General features: G+C 43.9%; 1 protein-coding gene across 2 annotated transcripts in view; it reads right to left on the bottom strand.

The window, feature by feature from the left end:
- GRAP2 (GRB2 related adaptor protein 2) overlaps positions 1-21077 on the bottom strand; it is a 504271-nt gene that overhangs the window by 223783 nt on the left and 259411 nt on the right. Inside the window, exon 1 of one of the 2 annotated variants that reach the window (XM_068252023.1) lies at positions 4770-4891. The exons of the other annotated variant lie outside the window; for it this stretch is intronic. The gene's annotated coding sequence lies outside the window, so the exon portion shown is untranslated. Of the gene's footprint in view, positions 1-4769; positions 4892-21077 lie in introns of those variants that run through there. 2 annotated transcript variants of the gene reach the window in all.

Here is a 21077-nt window from a genome sequence, read left to right as displayed (position 1 = left end):
CACCGCTCAGGCCCTGCTGGGCCGATTTGCTTGCTGCGTGTTTTACCCGATCACCGCCGATCCGCCGCTACCCGCCGCAATACAGCCCCCCCAGCCGAGACCCTGTGCGCTGCCTGGCCAATCAGTGCCAGGCAGCGCTGAGGGGTGGATCGGGTCTCCCTGTGATGTCGATGACGTCACGACGTTCGTCGCCATGGCGACGGGGGAAGCCCTCCAGGAAATCCCGTTCAGAACGGGATTTCCGGACGGGTGATTGCGCCGGCTGGTGATCGGAGGGCAGGGAGGGAGGGGGAATCATGTAGCTAGTGCTAGGCTAGCTACATGAAAAAAAAATGTGCAAAAAACGTTCCCGCGGCTTTAGGGCCGCGGGAATCAGAACGCCAGGCAGGTTAAAAAGGAACTGTAGTGAAAATAACATAAATGTTAAAATTGCTTATATATTTATTTTTTACAATATTCCTTTATACAGGAATAAGGCAATGTTTACCCATTGTAAAATCTTTCCTCACCCTGATTTACATTCTGAAACACAGGTGGCAACTTTTTTTTTAGTCCTGTCAGGTGATCTCTGTGGAACCACAATTTGGTTAAAAAGGTGCCCAATTTGGTTTGTTTGTTTTTTTAAATAAAAAAAGGTGAGGTGGCTTACCTCAATGACGGCAGTCTCATTAAAGACAAAGGAATTCTAATAGCACAGGCAACGCATTTCACGGGTCAAAGCCCACTTACTCTGGCCAGTGACAACGCCAGATCATAGAAAGCCAATTAACAAAGGGAGCCTCCTGTGTCCTCCTCACCACCATTTGCCAGGACCCTCTGGAACAGGGGAAGGGAATTTAGGAGCCAGATGTGGCTCTTTTAATGGCTACAACTGGCTCACAGACAAATCAGTAGGGGTTGATTCACTAAGCTACACTGCTCAAGCAGCACAGCTTAGTGTGGCAGCGCAAGTAACATTTTCACATTTTCAAAGTAGTCACATGATAAGCAACCTATTGGGCCAGAGTGCGGGGATCACGTCCTACAAAGTGAATCAACCCCCAAGTCGGCTAGCTAATTCCACAAGCTGTTAGTCGGTATTTCTCCTCTCTGGCTCTCGGGGAAATTGCTGATGTTGCTGAAACCCAAGAGAAGCTGAAGACGTGTCTGACACTTCCGCTGCCCGGCGGATCAACTGTATACACATCACCACGGCAACAGCGACGTGAGCCCTCTGCTGCGCATGCCCACTGTGCCAGTTTGAAACATATTGTATGGCTCTCATGGAAATACATTTTAAAATATGTGACGTTTATGGCTCTCTCAGACAAAAAGGTTCCTGACCCCCTGCTCTGCAAGATCCAGACCATGGTCCTCATCAGGCACAAGCTGCAAGCAAGACCGTGCCTTTGCCGTAGGCCCATGCTCATTCCTGAGGAGAAGCGCAGTCCTGATCTTCATCCCGACAAGCCCTTGTCAGAATTCTTTAGGGCCTCTGCACTCAGGAATGTAGACCAGTTTAGGAAGCCTCTATAGGATCCAGAGGCTTCTATGGAGGCTAAGTATACATTTTTTAATCTGACGTTTGCCACGGGTACACTTTGAGTTCAAATTGCATACAGCTCCTAATTAAAACCAACAGCAACTGCGTTTGATTCGCCCAGTTAAAAGCTGCTTAAAATGTGCATAAAGTTTGCATGCAAATTAGAAAAATGTGGATCATGTTCAATTCATCATCCTCATCGCTAGTGCCTGTGCTCCAGCGAGGCCTTAAAGAGACTCTGTAACCAAATTTTGAGCCTTATTTCTTCTATCCTATAAGTTCCTATGCCTGTTCTAATGTGGTCTGTCTTACTGCAGCCTTTTCTAGTTGCACTGTCTCTGTAATAAATCTTATCTTCTTTCCTCTGTCGGCTCTGTTGGGCTCAGGCTGGAATGTGTGGAATGTGCAGCACTGCTTGTCATTGGCAGACGCTTTACACACCCTCTCCGAGCTCTGCATGAGTCACACAGTAAGCTGTTCTCAGCCTATCATACTTTGGTTAGCAGCCATGTCTTTTGTTTGTACACACTGCCTAAAACTGGCAATTACAAGCCAGGATTGCAGCAGGGAGTGGCAGAAACAGCACAGAGGGGCCCAGGAGAACATAGTTAAGAGAATGGTATGCTTTTTATTGTAAGAATTTTAGAGTACAGATTCTCTTTAAGACCTGTTTCTACTGAAGACATTTAGTAAAATTGCAGGATATCTACATATGACATTGGAAATGCCACGATCATGTATTAAACAATGGAAACAATCGCCTGTAATCATCACATATGAACCAGGGCCAGTTTAAGCAACAATGGGGCACCAGGGCAAAATAAACCTGCCCCCCCCCAACAGATACCCCGGAACAAAAATCGGCATTAAGGGACCTTTTTTGCAGCTGGTATAGTCAGGGTGTGAAGCCCCAATCGGTCGGAGCTCCACATTCTGGCTACCCCAGCCTGCATGGGGAACAAGGGGTTAAAAAGTTTCAGGAGGGGGGACCTCACATAAATTTTTTTTTAAAAAAATTCCCACACTCTAAACATAAAAAAAAATTGGGAAGATAGGAAAAAATGCCAGGGATCTTCATACAGCCATATTGCTGCTGTATAGCGATCCATGGCCAAAGCGCTGCGGCTGCGTATAGACCCCCTGGAAACCCCGTCAGGAAATTTATTGCTCTTTCTTTTGATGCATGTAAAATTACACTACCGTTTGCTACTAAAAGTGACATTTACCGCATTTAAAAGTATACTTTTTTCCTTCGAAACTTTAAAATTGATTTTCTCAAAAACTATAAAGTCTTTTTGAAAAATTGTTTTTCCTCTTATTTCCAATGATCTCCTTAACATATCCTGCAAATTTAGGGTTTCTGGCATTTAAGGTGGATTTGCTATTAACCATTAAAGTCGGCGGGTTTTTAAATGTGTATTTTTTTTCCTTTGAAACTTTAAAATCAGTTTTCTCAAAAACTATAAGGCCGATTTGAAAAATTTCCCCCCTCTTGTAGCCACTGGGGGCCCCTACAAGCTCTGGAGCCCTGGGGCAGCTGCCTCCTTTGCCTCTATGGTAGCGGCGGCCCTGATATGAACATCATGATTGCTAAATAATGTAGCGTGGAAATCATAACCTCATTACTGATAAACAGCTTAGCATATTATTGGTATTTCTTCTTACTTTTTAAAATGTTTCTAATGCAATGCTCACCCTTTACTGTCAGGGCTTGTTCACACTAAGGGCGTTTTTGCCCTTTTTTCCAGCGCAGATGATTTTTAAAACCGCCCTAAGAGCGCTTGTGCAATGATTCCCTATGAGAGAGTTTGCATCTGAGCCGTTTGTTTCTGATCCGCTCACAAAATCGCTTTGTGCAGCAATTGCGTTTGCATTTTTAAGAATAAATACATTGTATTTATTATTTTCCGGGTCAAAGAGTCCACTTCCGGACTTGCGTCAGGGAGTGAATTTAAAAGCTGCTCCGGAAAAGCGCTTAGAAAAGCGCTTTTAACAAAAATGCAGCGTGCAGTGAAGCGCCGGGAGGCGCTATAAAAAACAGCGCACAAAAAAAAAAAAAACGCAAAACACTTGCGTTTGTGTTTTCATTTTTAGATGTGAACGAGGCCTCAAATTGTACCTATCCTCCAGTCCCCTATTGCTGACCCCCCCCCCACAATAAAATCTGACAAGGGCTTGTCGGATTAAAGCAAGTTTGCAACTAAATAATCCCTTGGGAGGGGGAAGCCTCTGAATTGTAATGAGGCTTCCCTCGCCCTCCGGTGTCCCGGATATCCAGTGCTGCAGCCTCCCGAACAGCGGCAAGGTAAATATTTATCTACTGCAATCCAGCAGAGGTGCAGTACAGGCTTTCCGGTAAGGCTCAGGTGGAAATAGCTGAGCACGATCGGGTCGCCTGTGCAGTAGAGCGGACCCGCTCGGCCCTGGCTAATTCCCTCTGATCTCATCGGTTCATCGGATCCTCTTCAGGCACAAGTGGGGCCATACTGCACCTGCGTAAGTACGCCCGCTTGCCAAGTAATCCAGAGCTGCTCGTGCACAAATGGATCCATCCTGCTGTTCAGGAACGGCCACACTTGTGTCTGAAAAGGAGCATGGTCTGGATCTTCCGGGGGTCACGGTGAGCAGTGGTGAGGAAGCCTCTGCTGCAGGCCTTCCTTGTTTGGTTAGTGTGTCTTTAACTCGAGATTCACCGCGGGTTCCCTTGAAAGACTGATTATATTCTTAAGCACAATTTGTCAAAATAATCTACATAGTTACATGCTAGTTGAGTTAAAAAAAGACATACGTCCATCGACTTACGTCCATCTTCGGTACATTTGAGCGCGCTCTTCCCCGCACTGTGTGTGACCTGAGCGATGCCATAGACATAATGTTATTAGGTCTATGGCTGCACAACAGTGTAATTTGGGTGCCGGTCATCGCCGGGCCCCAAATTACTTCTCTCCCTCCGATTTGCTACGACTCAGAGGTGGAAAAGTAATTAACGCCGCCAGTCATTTCGGTGCAGGGTGAAATGTATGACGGTTCACCCGGCTACCGCACAAATTCTGGGCTGCGTTGATTGCAAGAAGGCATGTACGCTACCGTGCCTACTATTATCCTGCAAAAATCACATTACGCAGCGACGCCTTGCCGCCTAAAAGATCTGCAGTCCTAATCAGTGTTCATTTCTAAAGTGCTAAACAGGCTAAATTGCATTGATTTCACCTTCCCTTACAACAAATGAGCAAATTAAACGGCCTACCTTCGGTGATGAGCTTGACGTTCTTCGAATTTTAAAGTCCACAAACTCGAATAGTTTAGAGACAGGCAAATTCACAACAAGTGCATGATGATAGCAAAGTTTAAGTATGATAGTGTTAATGTCTTCTGGGCTCCAGCTTAGGTTCTCCTTCTGAGCAGAGCAGCATTCCCCTACGATGCCCCAATCAGAAGACGTTAAAACCACACAGGAAATCTCACAGCTCTGGTGGTTAGAAAATAATTTACAAAAGTTAGCACTTTTTTTTTCTCTCTCTCTCTGCTTCCGTAATCCCCGGAGACAAAAACTTCAGTAACTGTAACACACCAAGCACACCATCAGAAGATGATGAGGCAAAGAGCGGTGCGCAAAGTGCCGTAACTCATGGCTGTAAATCGGAAGTCAACTTGCGCTGGTGTGATCGCTCGGAACGAATGGAGAGCGAGATGTGAAGTCTTGCAATCAGTCACTATGTTTTGCACTGTCACTGTTTGCATTGCTTTAGTAAATAAGTAGATAAGTCAGTAAATAGCATAGAGCACGGTCTAATCTAATCCCTGTTCCGCCCCCAACCCTTAGGTGCTGATACAAAATATTGGGTGCCAAAGGAGAAATTGGGGCACCTGATAAATAGCAGTCGCCTGGCCCATTCAGCAGAATTTTTCTGTTTTTGAGAATTAGTGTTTCAAAAAAAATCATTTTGGAATTCATTTTGACAATTATCATTTCAAAAATTATCGTTTTGAATCATATTATAGTAGTGGTAGGCGTAGTGGTTAGCGCTCTCGCCTTGCAGCGCTGGGTCCCCGATTCGAATCCCAGCCAGGGCAACATCTGCAAGGAGTTTGTATGTTCTCCCCGTGTCTGCGTGGGACACTGAAGCGGAAAAAAATATGATATTATGATTTGTATGTGTAGTACAGCTAAGAAATAAAACATTAGGATCAGATACATCAGTCTAATTGTTTCCAGTACAGGAAGAGTTGAGAAACTCCAGTTGTTATCTCTATGCAAACAAGCCATTAAGCTCTCCGACTAAGTTAGTCCTGGAGAGGGCTGTTATCTGTCTTTTATTATCTCAACTGTTCCTGGACTATTTACTTTTTCTCTGCTAGAGGAGAGGTCATTAGTTCACAGACTGCTCTGAAAGACTCATTTTGAATGCTGAGTGTTGTGTAATCTGCACATATTATAGAATGATGCAATGTTAGAAAAAACACTATATACCTGAAAATAAAAATATGAGAATATTATCTTTGCTGCTAATCTTCTAGTAATTATTCATAGTACACAACCAATTCACTATATCATATATTTTTTTTCGCTTCAGTGTCTCTTTAATTGGCTTCCCCCTAAAATTGGCCCTAGACTATGATACATGCACTACACTATACATACATAGACATATGACTATGGCAGGGACTAGATTGTGAGCCCCTCTGAGGGACAATTAGTGACAAGACTATATACTCTGTACAGTGCTGTGTAATATGTCGGCACTATATAAATACTTAAATAAATAAATAAAATAAATAAATATTAAGTCTTAGAAATGTATTTCTTTTTGTATTAACATTATTTGCAGCGGAGAAAGGGTGTTTTAGGGTTAGGCGTCAGGAAGGGGGTTGTAGGTTAGACACCAGGGGGGGTCTCATGGTTAGGCACCACCAGGGGGGGTCTTAGGGTTAGGCACCACCAGGGGGTCTTAGGGTTAGGCACCACCAGGGGGGTCAAAGATTAAGGCACCACCAGAGGCGGGGTCTTAGGGTTAGGCACTACCAGGGGATGTCTCGGGGTTAGGCACCACTGGTGGGGGATCTTAGAGTTAGGCATTGGTAGAGGGAGGGTTCGGTGTGAAAGTAGGGTTAGGTTAAGTTGTATTAAAATATCGGTAATATTTACCAATGTATTACTATGCTTATTATGACTGTACATAGATTTTAATTTTGATTGTTATAGATGCTATTTTAGGATTTCAGCTTCACCTTATTTAACATATTTATTATTCTATCTTGGATAAAGATGAAGAAATTATAAAAATATTGGTATAGATAAGATTTTAAAATTTTGTCTATACCCCGTGCCCTTTTTTTCTGGCGCCCTTATTTGATGTATGCAGTGAAGGGCACCAAGGGGAGGCAAGGGCAGAGGCATGGCTAGGCTTTTAAGCGCCCGGGGATAAAGACAGTTTTTGCGCTCCCCTCTGGAAAAATTGGGTATGGCCATGCATCAGAGTGTGGGTGTGGTCATGGGTGAAGCCAAATATAAAAATGCTGTTTAGATAGCCAGATGTGCAACTCCTTCCCCACGTTTATATAGCCAAATGTGCCCCCTTTCAGATAGCTAGATGTTCCTCCCTTCCCCATATTTAGATAGACAGATGTGCCTCCCTTCCTCATGGTTATAAACCAGAGGTACCCCCTGTAGTTAGATAGATTTGCCCCCCCCTCCCTGTTCTGCTGCTGTTAACACTTCTGCCCTCCTCTGCAGAGGGAGGGAGAGTAGCAGGGGTACTTCGGGCAGTCAGCGAGCCGCCTCTCACTCACTTGAGGGTGCGGTGGCCATTCTCTGCACCCCCTTACAGTACTGCGCCCGGGGACATGTGTCCCCCCTCGCCCACCCATAGCTATGCCTCTACAAAGGAAGGGGTTCAAACAATTGGGGGTCCCCATCAAAGTTTCGATGGAGGGAGGCATGAATTGTAGTTGAATAACAATACAAACAAGCTACTGCTTGTTTTTATCTATATATATAAAATCAGATGTGGGTGTGTGTGTATGTATGTGTGTATGTGCCGCGATCACGCAAAAACGGCTTGACCGATTTGAACGAAACTTGGTACACAGATCTCTTACTACCTGGGATGATAGGTTCTGGGGGTCTCGCTTCCCCCCTGCACACCTGGGCGGAGCTACAACCAGCAAATCAGATTTTACCCATTCATGTCAATGGAAAAATGTAAAAGGCTGCAATTCTCACAGTAATAAAGCCAGAGTCCCCACACTTGGCACAGTTGGTCACTTAGTGACCATGTTTCCAAACCCAGGAAAAGTGGGCGGAGCATAAAACAGCCAATCAAATTGCAGCCATTTATTTTAATTGGAGAAATGTAAACTGCAGCCAATCTTAGACTGTTAATCGCAGGGTTTTCAAACTTGCCACACTTGGTCACTGGGTAAATGAGATTAAGATTTAGGAAAGTGTGTGGAGCCTACAACAGCAAATCAAAATTCACCTATTGATTTTCAAGGGGAATATTTAAACTGCTGCCATTCTTACACTGTTAATGGCAGAGGCTTCAAACTTGCTACAGTCGGTCAATGGGTGACTGGGGTCCAAATTCACTAAAGGGGCGTGGCCTCAAACAGCCAATCAGATTTCCTTGCTGGATAAACGGCTTCCATTCGCACATTTTTGATGCCAGGAACCTGAAAGCTCACAAACTTGGTCATTGAGTGACTGTGTGTCCAGGTTACAAAAAGCGGGTGGAGCCAAAAACAAATTTTACAGGAAAAATATAAACTGCAGCCATTCTTACACCGTTAATGGCAGGATTGTCAAACTTTGCACAGTTGGTCACTGGGTGACTGGGATTATTATTCAAAAATGTGGGTGGAGGCTACAACAGCCAATCAAAATTCACCTATTGATTTTCAAGGGGAATATTTACATTGCTACCATTCTTACACTGTTAATTGCAGAGGCCTCAAACCTGATACAATCAATAATTGGCTGACTGGGGTCCAAATTCACTAAAGGGGATGGAGCCACAAACAGCAAATCAGATTTGTTAGATTGATTTCAGCCATTCTGTTATTGGCAGGGTTCTCAAACTTGATGCAGTTGGCCACTGGGTGACTGGGATTAATATTCAGGAAAGTGGGTGGAGCCTACAGCAACCAATCAAAATTCACCTTTTGATTTTCAAGGGGAATATTTACATTGCTGCCATTCATACACTCTTAATGGCAGAGACCTCAAATCTGGTACAGTCGGTCACTGGGAGACTGGGGTTTAAATGCTGAAAAAGGCGCGGGCCAAAAACATATTTGTTTAATTGCAATGGAAAATGTCACTTATTGATGCCAAAGACCCCACATCTCATAAACTTGGTCATTGAGTTACTGCATGTGAAGGTTAGACACAGCCAAAAACAACTAACTTTTTACATGGGAAAATATAACTGCAGTGTGAGAATCCGCTCAGCTGCCTGCGCAGGCAGGCAGCCTTTTGACCATTGTTTAGGTTTGCATGCTGCAGGACTCTGGAACAGAGACCTGTCTTTCCATTGCAAGTTCTGGTCTGTTCTATTGCTGGAGAATTTGCATACATTCGTTATGCAAATCCCCTACCTGCCTTCTTTGATGACTGGCACTATAAGAGCTTTATGTTTCCCAGAAGGCTTTGCTGGTCATTTCCCTTCCATGGTCTGTTCCTGATGGACACTGCTGGAGTGTCAGCCGTTGCTATCTAGTATAGTTAATTCCTGGGGGTTGCTTTAGGCTCCCCTTCTAGCCCAGTCAGGTTGTATTATCTGTTTGTATGTTCTGTTGCCATTGTCCTGTCCCAACGGTGGTCGACAGGAAATGGTTCTGATCTCTGTTCTTGGAATAGCTGGTGCAGCGGTTGCTACCAGCTATCTCTTCTGTTCTGTCTCCTGGGATCGCGCTAGCTACTTTTCGCTAGCGCTGGGGATCCTTCTGTTCTGTCTTCTGGGATCGCGCTAGCCACTTTTCGCTAGCGCTGGGGATCCTTCTGTTCTGTCTCCTGGGATCGCACTAGCCACTTTTCGCTAGTGCTGTGGATCCTATCTCTCGCTTGTCCCTGTTTTCGTGTGTCTGTCTTGTCTGCTACGGACGCTTGCTGGAGGCTCGGTGAGGTAACCGTTAAGCAAGCGTTCGCGTCCTCTGTTTCATGTTTGTCTGTCGATGGTTAGTTAGGCGTGCTTGTCTCTATTGTGCTTATCACGTGGATACCGTGCATAACCGCGTGCACTGTTGCGAATGAGTGCGGTGTTCACGGTTAGCTAGCGTTTGTTATTTTCTGTATCTCCTCATTGTATGATTTGCTGTGCCTTTGCTACCCTTGTGTGCTGTCCTGCTCTGTCTTGTGTCTCTATCGGTAATCGCCAATCTTGTGATTGTGTTCCCACTTTGTTTCCCCTGTTGTGTGTTCACTGTCACTGGGTGGCGGCTAGTTTGGTGCACACACATACATCCTGTCCCTGTGCTCTTTCTCTTTAAGGGCTCTTCAGCCCCGTTTATCGGGTTCTGTACAATTCCCATCTGACATCTGTGGCTGTGCAGCGGCGGTGTTTGCCTGCACTCCACAGCGCCATCTGCCGGTGGGAATTGCCCTCTGCGGGTGCATAGCACCTAGCCTGGGTTTCCCAAAATCATACGCTGGTGGAGGGTTTTCGTTGTGTCAGTGCGCGTCTTGTGCGCTGACCACGAAAACGACCCCGCCACCGTTACATGCAGCTATTCTTACACTGTTAATGGCAGGGTTCTCAAACTTTGCACAGTTGGTCACTGGGTGACTGAGATTAATATTCAGAAAAGTAGGTGGAGCCTACAAGAGCCAATCAAAATTCACTTATTGATTTTCAAGGGGAATATTGAAACTGCTGCCATTCTTACTCTGTTAATATAGTTTTACTGAGACAGCGCTCCTCTTCTTTGCACTGTGCCACCTGCAAATCAAAAAGAACTGCACATAGTGTAATACTGATAAATTGACATCATAACAAAACACCCCTAAAGTGCAAAAAGTGCTCCGTCAGTGCTCCACTGCAAGTGACAAATTCCACAAGACCCCCTTAAGGATTGCACGCTCACCAGAGGCAGACCACCTCAAATCCAGGTGGGTCTAAAGCTTAGGTTCAACAACCACAGACTCAGCATCAGATGAAGTCCAAAGGTTTTAATCCAATACCTCATAAAAACAATAAAAATCGGACATAGCATAAAATCTTTAACAATAAAACCAATTGCCCTGCGCTGAATGCGCACTCACGTCATCCAAGTTGGTTAAGCGCCTATCGGATTCAATACCCAGCGGTGTTTGTCCTGTTGCGGCTATCGGCGTCCCGTGCCCGCTATGACTCTTCCGCTGTTTAATTAGATCTTCCTCCACGCGAACTCCTTACTCTCTGTGACGTCAGACGCTCCTGGCTCCGCCTTACTCTGTTAATGCCAGAGGCCTCAACCCTGCTACAGTCGGTCATTAAATGACTGTGGTTCAAATTCACTAAAGGGGTGGAGCCACAAACAGTCACATTTCTTTTCTGGACAAACTGCTTCCATTAGCACAATTTTGATGCCAGGAACCCGAAAGCTCACAAACTTGGTCATTAAGTGACTGTGAATCAAGGTTACAAAAACTGAGGGGAGTCAAAAACAAATTTCACTGGGAAAATATAAATTGCATCCATTGTTACACCGTTATTGGCAGGGTCATTAACTGGGAAAATGTAAACTGCAGCCCTTCTTCACTGTTAATGGCAGGGATCTCAAACTTTGCACAGCTGGTCACTGGGTGACTGAGATTAATATTCAGGGAAGTGGGTGGAGCCTGTAATAGCCAATCAAAATTCACCTTTTGATTTTCAAGGGGAATATTTAAATTGCTGCCATTTTTACACTGGTAATAGCAGATGCCTCAAACCTGCTACAGTTGGTCATCGGGTGACTGGGGTTCAAATGCTGGAGAGGGGCAGAGCCACAAACAGCCTATCTGATTTGTTTAATTTCTATGGGAATATACAAATTATTGATGCCAAAGACCCCAAAGCTCACAAACTTGGTCATTGAGTGTTTGTGCATTAGGGTTAGACAGTGGGCGGAGCTAACACCAGCCAAATACATACACGGGCAATGCCGGGTCATCAATGGGTGGAGACAAATACAAATTTCACTGGGAAAATGTAAACTGCAGCCATTCTTACACTGTTAATGGCAGGGTTCTTAAACTTTGCACAGTTGGTCACTGGGTGACTGGGTTTAATATTCAGAAAAGTGGGTGGAGCCTACAAAAGTGAATCAAACTTGACCTATTGCTTCTCAAGGGGAATATTTAATTGCTACCATTCTTGCACTGTTAATGGCACAGGCCTCAAACCTGGTACAGTTGGTTATTGGGTGACTGGGGTTCAAATTCAGAAATGCGGGTGGAGCTACAAACAGCCAATCAGATGTTTCTCATTTCAATGCAAATTATTGATGCCAAAGACCGCAAAGCTCACATACTTGGTCATGGAGTGTTTGTGTGTTAGGGTTGGAAAAAAAATGGGTGGAGCCAACACCAGCCAAATACATACCCGGGTAACGCCGGGCAATCAGCTAGTTATTAAATATATTTTGTGTGTTAAGTTTCTAATGTTTTTTCCAAACATAACACTTTGTTTCCCATTTTCAAGCCAAGCATCTGAGCAATGTTTTTGATAATAAGCCTTATGGTACTACAAGACTTCTGAAATGTTTTCAAAAAGTGCCAGTGGGAAAAGTACAATCCCCTTATCCAAACAACTTTTTCTCTTAAGTTGTTTCCCAGGAAATAGGTTTTTTTTTATTTTATTTAAAAATAACTTTTCAGCACCTAGCAATTGAAGAAGTACTAAAAAGTACATAAAAAAGAAATATCAAGCTTATTTTAAATATTTTATCACACGCTGGCAACTTTATAGGTATTTTATTGGTAAAGTTTGAAAATATCGCCTTAACTACTTGGGGATCAGCCATTAAACACCCCTTTGGGACCAAAGCAGTTTGCCTGGATTAGGTGTCCCCAGTTTAGATAGGCAAGTATGGGTGTCCCCCATATAGATAGATGTAGATAGGTGTCCCCAGTACAGGCAGCCTTCATTACTCTCCTCCCTGGGTCCTGCGATGAGCAGCTACCTCCACCTCCTCTCCTCTCTCCCCAACATGCAGCTTTGCACTAACGCTAAGTTCCAGGTCCCGGCTTGATGACGTCATCAAGCCGGGTCCCGACGCTAGAGGCAGTGCGAGGCTGGATGCTGGGCAGAGTGGAGGGGAAACGACGATCGCCGGGGGAGCGTCAGGAAGGTGAGTGGATCCTCTTCTTTGTCTTCTGCCGCTGCTCTTCAGTGATGACTACGATTGGCGGCCAATCGCCATGGCTCCTGATCAATGAGGGGAGATGTCAGCTGTCATATGACAGCTTAAATCTCCCATCTCGGGTGCGTACAATCGCATCGGGAGTGGTGGGACTTCAAAGACGTTAGAGTTACGCCCGGCCAACAGCAGACAGCCTCACAGAGGACGTAACTCTAACACCCTTGGTCCCGAAAGAGGTTAAAGAAAAGTCAGGAGTAAAATTTATGGGATATTTGCCTATTTCAAAATAAATTTCAAAAAAATAGACTACCTACTCGTGACTTTTCCTGTAATATTGATTTATGGCACTGATGATATCATCTGGAACAGTCATTTGGCAAATTGGCATCATTAGGATTACGTCTTAGAACTGCAAGAAAGGTCAGCAATACAAAATATGTGTGCCATGCACTATTTGTATAAAATCAATTCAGGGAATAGGAATTTCTGATTTGCTGAACACTACTTTACAGTACATATTGATTTCCTGCAGTGAAAGACTAAGTAGTATTGGGAATAGTATAGACAACGGACAAGACCGAAATTTTAAGTTTCAATTGTTTTTCTATGTATTATAGCTTGAGAAAGTTCTGTGTTTTGGGTTGGTGGCTTACGCTTTGAATCTTTTGAAGTTAGCCATAGCCAATGAATGGTATCATCCTGATTCCAATCTTTCTGCTTTAATTAATGGCTAACATGGTGCAATACTTGACTGCGACATTTTTTGCTACTTTGCATATACAACAAAGTCCCAGTTATTCGGAACTCAGACAACCGGAAGGCTCAACAAACTGGCATGCCTGAGGGATAACGAGGGCTTTGTTTTGAGGATTTGTCGAGGGTGTTTGCAAATATTAAAATACTCACCGAGCCTCCAGCGCCAGCGATGTCCTGCAGCCTTCCTGTAGCTCCTTGTGGTCTCCTTGTGGCTTCTGGTGTCTGAGCACAACTCCCGGACGAGTCATGGAACCTGATGCAGGTCAGGTGCCACGCTGGCTTCCGTGCATGGGGGACGCTGGAAAGCCTCTAGGAGCCCACTAGGAACAAAAGAGAGGCTACAAGATGTGCTATAGTCTCTGTGAGTATTTGGGAAGGGGGGGGGGGTTGTGCCCCCCCCCCGGCAGGCACTTCTTTGACCACCCCCCCTCTGGCCGCCGCCTTAGAACCATCAATGCCAAGACAAAGACCGCATCACACTGTGGACACATGATAGTATTGAGAGTACTGACCCCCACAAATTCTGATATTAAGTGGTATTAGTTGGTGAAACTATTGGCATAAAGGTCCTTATTCAGTTCACTTTTTCTCCTACGTCTACTCCTAGGAGATTATTTTTAATTTTCTGTTTAAAATATTATTTTTGCACTCTGCAATTGAAAAAGTACCTAAAATAGGTGAAAAAGTGCTATGAAAATTATTCTGAGTATTTTTTTGCCTGCTGGTAGCCTAAACGGCATTTTATTTATAATTTTAAAATATCACCTCGGAGAAAACCTAGGAGTAAAGAGTGAATTGGATTGGGCCCCATTAATCAAGTTTCAATTAGTGAAATATTTGGGCTTACGCAGAGCTGGCCTTCTCATGAAGCCATCTGAATCATTTGATTCAGATGGCAAAATCTTGACGGTTGCTGCAGCATAGCACAATTACCTTACCTAGTCCATCACTGGTTCCTCTCCTCCTCTTTCACTGCAGCCTATCACCGTTCAGAAGCATCCCTCTGTAAGCTCCATACAGTATGTAGGTCCTGTGACATGCATCAGGATCATACAGAAGGACACCTTTCCTAAATGATGATAGACTACAGTGACGAAGAGGACAGGACTCAGTGATTAGCTTACATTGTGGCCAGTCTGCTGTTTTGGGGAGGGAAGGTGGACCTCTTTAGTTCTGTGCATCTTGTAAACTTGGAGAGGGGGCACAGACTGGGAGGTTGGAAAGCTGAGGAAATCCACCTGCTGGTCAAGCAGTAGTAACCCTGTGTTATCACTCCCAATAGAAACCTGCAGCAAGTCTTCACTGTGAGCAGCAACACCTGATTACTGCTGCTTGGCCAGCAAGTGGATTTGCTCCGTTTTTCCACCTCCCAGTGCGACGCTGGGCACAAAAGCTAGCCACACTTCATATGTGTGGGGGAAATTCTAGACACACTTCTTGGGGGGGGGGGGGGGGGAGGTTGTGTTTGGCTTTATGTTAGATAGCGTAAACTTTAGAACGAGCCTTGGGCTTAGGTTATGTGGTGCCTTCCTCAAGTAATATCAATGCAATAGTCTCCTAAAGAGCTGAACAGGTTTGAGCCTTCACAAATAACGTTCTGAAAATGACATTTTACCATGGATCTGTGAACAAATCGCAGGATTAATTTTCTCTAATGATAATAAATACTCTGCAGTAACGTCTGTCACAACAGCACGGCGCATAACGCACTTGCATGTGCTTGCCCAACAGCATGGTGTCATTACAAATTATTTTTAAGGGCTGGCAGTTCCGTTAATGAAAGACCTAGACTGCCATACCATCTTACGTCTTCCTATGTAAGCATCGTTAACCTCCGGCACCAAACACGTAAAAAGTCCTGATTAACCTCTCATGAATGTAGAGCTGGTGTACCACTTATATACCAACTATTAAAAAAGACATGGCGTTGTAATTAAATTATAAGCACAAGCTCTGCCCAACAAAATGAAAATGTATTTCAGTTTAATATGAGGATATACCCATACTAGTAAAATCTTGTATCCTCAGCGCTGTCTATCAACGACCTGCAGCCACGCGCTGCACGACCTATAAGTGGCCAACCAGTGAGCCACAATGCAAATAATGTAATTCTTCAGTTCTCAGGATTGAGGGACCATAAATGCAATACAATGAAGTGCTAAGATGAAAGATTATTATAATGGTCCAATTTTTGGACACCAGTCTTTGGTCATTGGCCTTGGACAATAATTCACTTGCAGCTTGACCTCAGATTTATTTGTGCTAACCACTTAAGGACCAGGGCATTTTCGTCTGATCTGTGCTGCGTGGGCTCTTCAGCCCCCAGCACAGATCAGGAATAAGGCAGGGAGATCAGATTTCCCCCCTTTTTTCCCCACTAGTGGGATGACCTGCTGGGGGGGTCTGATCGCCACGGCTGTGTGGCTGAGCGGGGGGGGCTCCTCAAAGCCCCCCTTCGCAGCGATTTTCCGCCTTGCTCCCTTTCCCTCCCTCCCCTCCTTCCCCTGGGCGGCACAGGACGGCAATGCGTCCTGCGCCGCCTCTGATAGGCTTCAGCCTATCAGATGCCGGCGATCCCCAGCCAATCAGAGGCCGGGGATCGCCGATCTGCTTTACAGCATTGCTGCGCAGCAGCGCCGTATGATGTAGACACAGGGGATTTCTTCCCCCGTGTTTACATTTCGCCTGCGAGCCGCGATCGTGAGCTGACATGGAGCTGACATGGAAAGGCCGCTCGAGCGGCCGTTTCCATGCAAAACCACTTACGACCTGTCGCAGCCTATTGGCGTTAGGCAGTCATTATATTCCTGTATATGGATTTGTTGTTTTTGAGGTAAGCCACCTCCCCCTTTTGCTCTTTTTTTTTTTTTTTTTACTCAATTTTATAGACTCCTAGGCGCCTCTTACCGCCAGATCACCCACCAGTACTAAAATAATCACCACCAGTGATACATGTCTGAAGGTAAATCAGGGAGAGGAAAGATTTTACAATGAGCAAACACTAAATAATCTATAAATGAATACTGCTATGCAAATAGCGTAACATGCACTATCGAAGCAACATGCACCAGCATACATAATGCGAGATGCAGTTTATCAGTGTAACGTACTTTACATTGTTGGCATAAACTCTGGTAAAGTAGCAGTGCACTGTGCGCTCACAACAAATTCACATTTGTTAAGTGAATCAGTGTCTATGAAGTTGCTTGAAAATTTTCACCAGCCATTTTCACATCAAAAATGTTATTTCTGATTTAAGAAAATATTTGTGAAAATACATTAGCCCATATGCAATTCAATTTTTCTCTTGAGCTCAAAATAAATGTGACAGTACTTTTTCACCAACTTTTGGGTATTTTTTCAATTGGAAAATGCTGAAAAGTTAGTTTAAAGAGAAGATGAGAACTACTCGTTAGGCCCAATGTTGGACATAGGCCTCAATTCACTAAGCTTATCTCCTGTCTTTAATAACGTTTCTAGAGTTATCACAAGTGGTGATAAGGCATGTAGTATTCAGGCAACATTTTACCTCAGGCAAACCTAAAGTTAACTCTTCTGTCTTTAATAAGAACAAGAGCTTGCTTTCTTAAAACAGAAAGAATTTGCGATAATTCAGGTTGGAGTGAGCTTGAGATGTCTCCCAGAGCACCACTGCTGAATATATGCAAATTAACCATTGTACCCTTAGAAGCTAAACACACCTCCAGAACCGCTGGAATGCAATGATGTGTTAGCTTGTTAATTTGTACAGAGCCATAATAATCCAACATGCATACAGACTGTTTCGGATTGTTTGATCCTCGTCAGTGCATGGCATGGATTAATTTGGCTCTATGTCTTTAATAAGTTAACTCTTCAATCCTTAAAATAACGCCAGAGTTAAAGACAGGCTGTTAATTAACTGCGTGTGAAAATAACTACAGAGGAGGTAAATTAACTACAGAGGAGGTAACGTAAGGAATGAAGAGATAAGATAACTCTCGCACTGTGTGGAGGTAAGTTTTCTCTTGCCTTATTATCTCCAGCATGATCTTAGTGAATTGAGGCCATTGTCTGGTATAAGAAAATGTGGCTGCCGCTAGATGGCGATGTTGCAATAAAATCTTTTTCTGAGCAGAGTGCCAGACTATGTTCGACACTAATCATCCCCGGCACCATCCACTATTGCTTCGCCAACCATCTCCCACACTGATCTGCCGCACTTTGCTCCTTTGTAGGAAAGCCGAAGCTGGATTGGATCGCCACTTTGATCCTCACCAGAAGCAACAAGTGCTACGCAATAATGATATTATGTCAGTGCTCATGACACAGGGTGGAGCCACATCACATGAGCTGGCTGGGCCACGCCCCCCACAAATGAAGCCAGGCCACGCCCGCCTGCCAACTGTTGTGTAGCGCAGATCCTCCGGAGCCCTGGTCCCGATCCTTTTTCAGGATCACCCACATTGGGTTGAACTCGATGGACGTATGCCTTTTTTCAACCCAAATAACTATGTAACTATGTAAAGTGCCCCTGCATTATAGATTCTGTCACCAGCACATTACAATGATGATCCAAAGGTCTGTTTTGTTTTTATTATCTATTACAGATCAAATTTACGCCACAGGAAAGAAACTAAACTAAATCAACTACATTTATTTCTAGTACCGTAATATCTACATTCCACTACACAGACAATGCGAGAAAGTGTTGAGTGAATATTGCCCTGTCGGGAGTCTTGGAATGACCTGTGGATGGAATGTGCTAAAAAACTGTGGTGGAGGTGCCCAGTGTATTAGGTGGACCTAGAGCTGTATGCTGTAAATGTCCATAAAACATAGGAAGAGGTAATCACTTACCTCTCTAGATGGTATGATACCAACATTTTAAGGAGGAGTCTTTATTCCCACAATACAGGTATGACAACGCATTTCACGGGTACTTGCCTGCTTCCTCAGGTCAATTCAAAGAGTTGTGCCTGTATAAGAAGTAGCAGTAAAGTGCCTCTGATCTCTATGGATGGAATGGGAGGGGGTTTGGAAAACAAGCAACTGCACGAAAGCGGTGGGTTGTCTTAATTGCTTCGTATTTCACCATGCACTGATTTATTGAGGCTACATTTGAGTAGTTACCCGCTACCCGATTTTTCCAAAGATCAGCGATTCTTTGAGTGACGAGCGATAATTTCTGCGATTTCGCTATGTGGGTACAGGCTAGTGATTACATGAACGATAATCCCCGATGACTCCCATTGCGATTGTTTGAACTCTCGTTTGTGCCATCGTGTGATGCCATCGTGTGATGCCACATGTACCCGCTGGCAGAAAGATGGATTTGGGAGCGCTCGTCATCGGGGTATGTCACTGTGATCCATCTTCCTGCGTCGTTAGGTGAATATTCAGCTTAACAGTAGTATTTCCATGAAACAAATGGTCTGCTTAGAGTAGCGGAGAGTGGTAAATGGAATATTCAACATGTGACAGGTTTATCAGTCATACTGTACCTTGGGGTATGAAAGATAATGTAGCATACCGTTTGGTGCTTTAAGTTAAATGGTTCATTCCAGCAAGTTCCCTCTGGCTACCTGATTTCTTCAGAGTTCCTTCCGTCTATCCTCCACCAGATATATGTTCTGTGATGCCTATGCACGAAATTACAGCTCTAACTCTTCAAGGCAGGACAGCTGGGAGATCTCTCGGAGCTGTACTGCTTTATGTCTTCTCTTACTGACATCTATCTATAATTTTCAGACGTCTTTACAAGGGGTTCCAGAAACAGCGCAGTTCTAGTTTCTAAATGCGCTCTATTATCTGCCTATAGCTCTGGATTTATGTAGTAACGGTATGATTTAAAACCCAATCCCAGGAAAATGTTGGCTTTGGACAGTGTGGAATGGGGTCATCAGGCTTTAGGGGTTTTTATTGCTCTGTGCTCCCATGCTTCCTGATAAATAGACCCTCACTTTCTGTTACAGGGACCTCCATGAAGCTTTGCAAAAAACTCGAAGTCCAGTGGACAGGAAATGGCCTCTCAGTTCTTCCTGTAGAGATTTCCTGACTTCCTGTCTGGGCAGGAAGTGATGAAAAATCTCATAAATGGGGGCAGAAAACAGCAATAAAATAATAAAGATAAATTGTACATTTAAAGTATAGTCTAGAAAGATTTAAAGTTGTATGAAAACAAAATTATATTTTTGCTCTAAAATATTAAAAGCAGGAAAAAAACAAATAAAAAAAAACATAAAAAGACTGGTTTAGTGTCATTCCAAGGCATGCTTTTGGTGTATATGCAGAGTTTCTGTTTGGGTTCAAGGTGCATTTGCAGTTTCTGGGGGGGGGGGGGGGGGGGCTCAGCGCACCTCTGATTGGAGGCCATTCAGAGGCGGCCTGGTGATGCGCTGATCCACCTTTTGCGCAATTTTTAATTTTACTTGGTTGGCCGCACCCAGGCTATGCATATACATAGGTTAGGATTTAGTTAGTGTTAGGTCCCCTCCCATATGAGGATGACTTCTCCGCAGTGGGAGGGACGAGTACGTAACAAGTTGCATGCAAGCTGTTACAGGAAACCAACATCCTCCAGTGGTAGACAGGTTATGTGTATGCTGGGGGTGTATTTTATCCCACAAGTGGGGCTTGCACTCTCTTGCAGGTAGGCACTTGTCTGTTTTTAAGTAGCTCTGTTCATTTCCTTGCAATGTACAAAGTAAACACAGTAGAGAAAGTTCTCTGCTTCTCCTTTAATCACTTTAATCACTTCGCGTCCTGACCTTGTTTCCCACTTATGGACTAGAGCAGTTTTGACAGTTTAGCTATGTCCTTATTTAATCAGCAATAACTTTATCCCTACTTATGACACAGAAATCAAATATATATTCTCTTTTTCAAGACAAACTAGGCTTTCATTGTATGCCATTTTTTTCCTTGAACAATTTTGTTGTCTATGAATTTTAATGGGAAAACAAGGAAAAATATAGAAAAACACATTATTTCTCAGTTTTACCAATTCCAGTTTAAAAATAAAAAGTACTACTTTAGAAAACAACACAAATTTTGTTTGGCTATTCTTACCGCTTATCACAAAACTTAAATTCTGTTCCTGTCACAAATTATGGTGAAGATATTTGATTCTGAAATAATGCTACAGGGTGTATTTTTCACTATGAAATAAGAAAATAAAAGTATTTTTATTGGTAAAGATCAATCTCATTAGCTCAGGAAACATATATTCCCGTTCACCAATTAGTGCTGCATCAGATAGTGCCAGAAATGTGCACAGGAGCAAGCCCAATCCTGCACAGCACTGCTTCTGCTACAAGACGTATATCTACTGACTCGTGGCTTAGATGAAGTCACAGAGGACGTATATCTACTGCAGTGGTGATAAAGTGGTTAAACTCAGAAAAATGACAGTTTAAAAAACATTTTCCCTTTGCATTTTTTCACATGTAACCACTATTTTCCTTAACCTCTTAGCGGTAACCCCGTGTGTGACACG

The sequence above is a fragment of the Hyperolius riggenbachi genome, chromosome 9, assembly GCF_040937935.1.
Source record: "Hyperolius riggenbachi isolate aHypRig1 chromosome 9, aHypRig1.pri, whole genome shotgun sequence".
NCBI classification, from domain to species: Eukaryota; Metazoa; Chordata; class Amphibia; order Anura; family Hyperoliidae; genus Hyperolius; species Hyperolius riggenbachi.
Note: the sequence above shows the minus strand (reverse complement) of the source record. Positions and strands in the feature narration are given on the sequence as shown.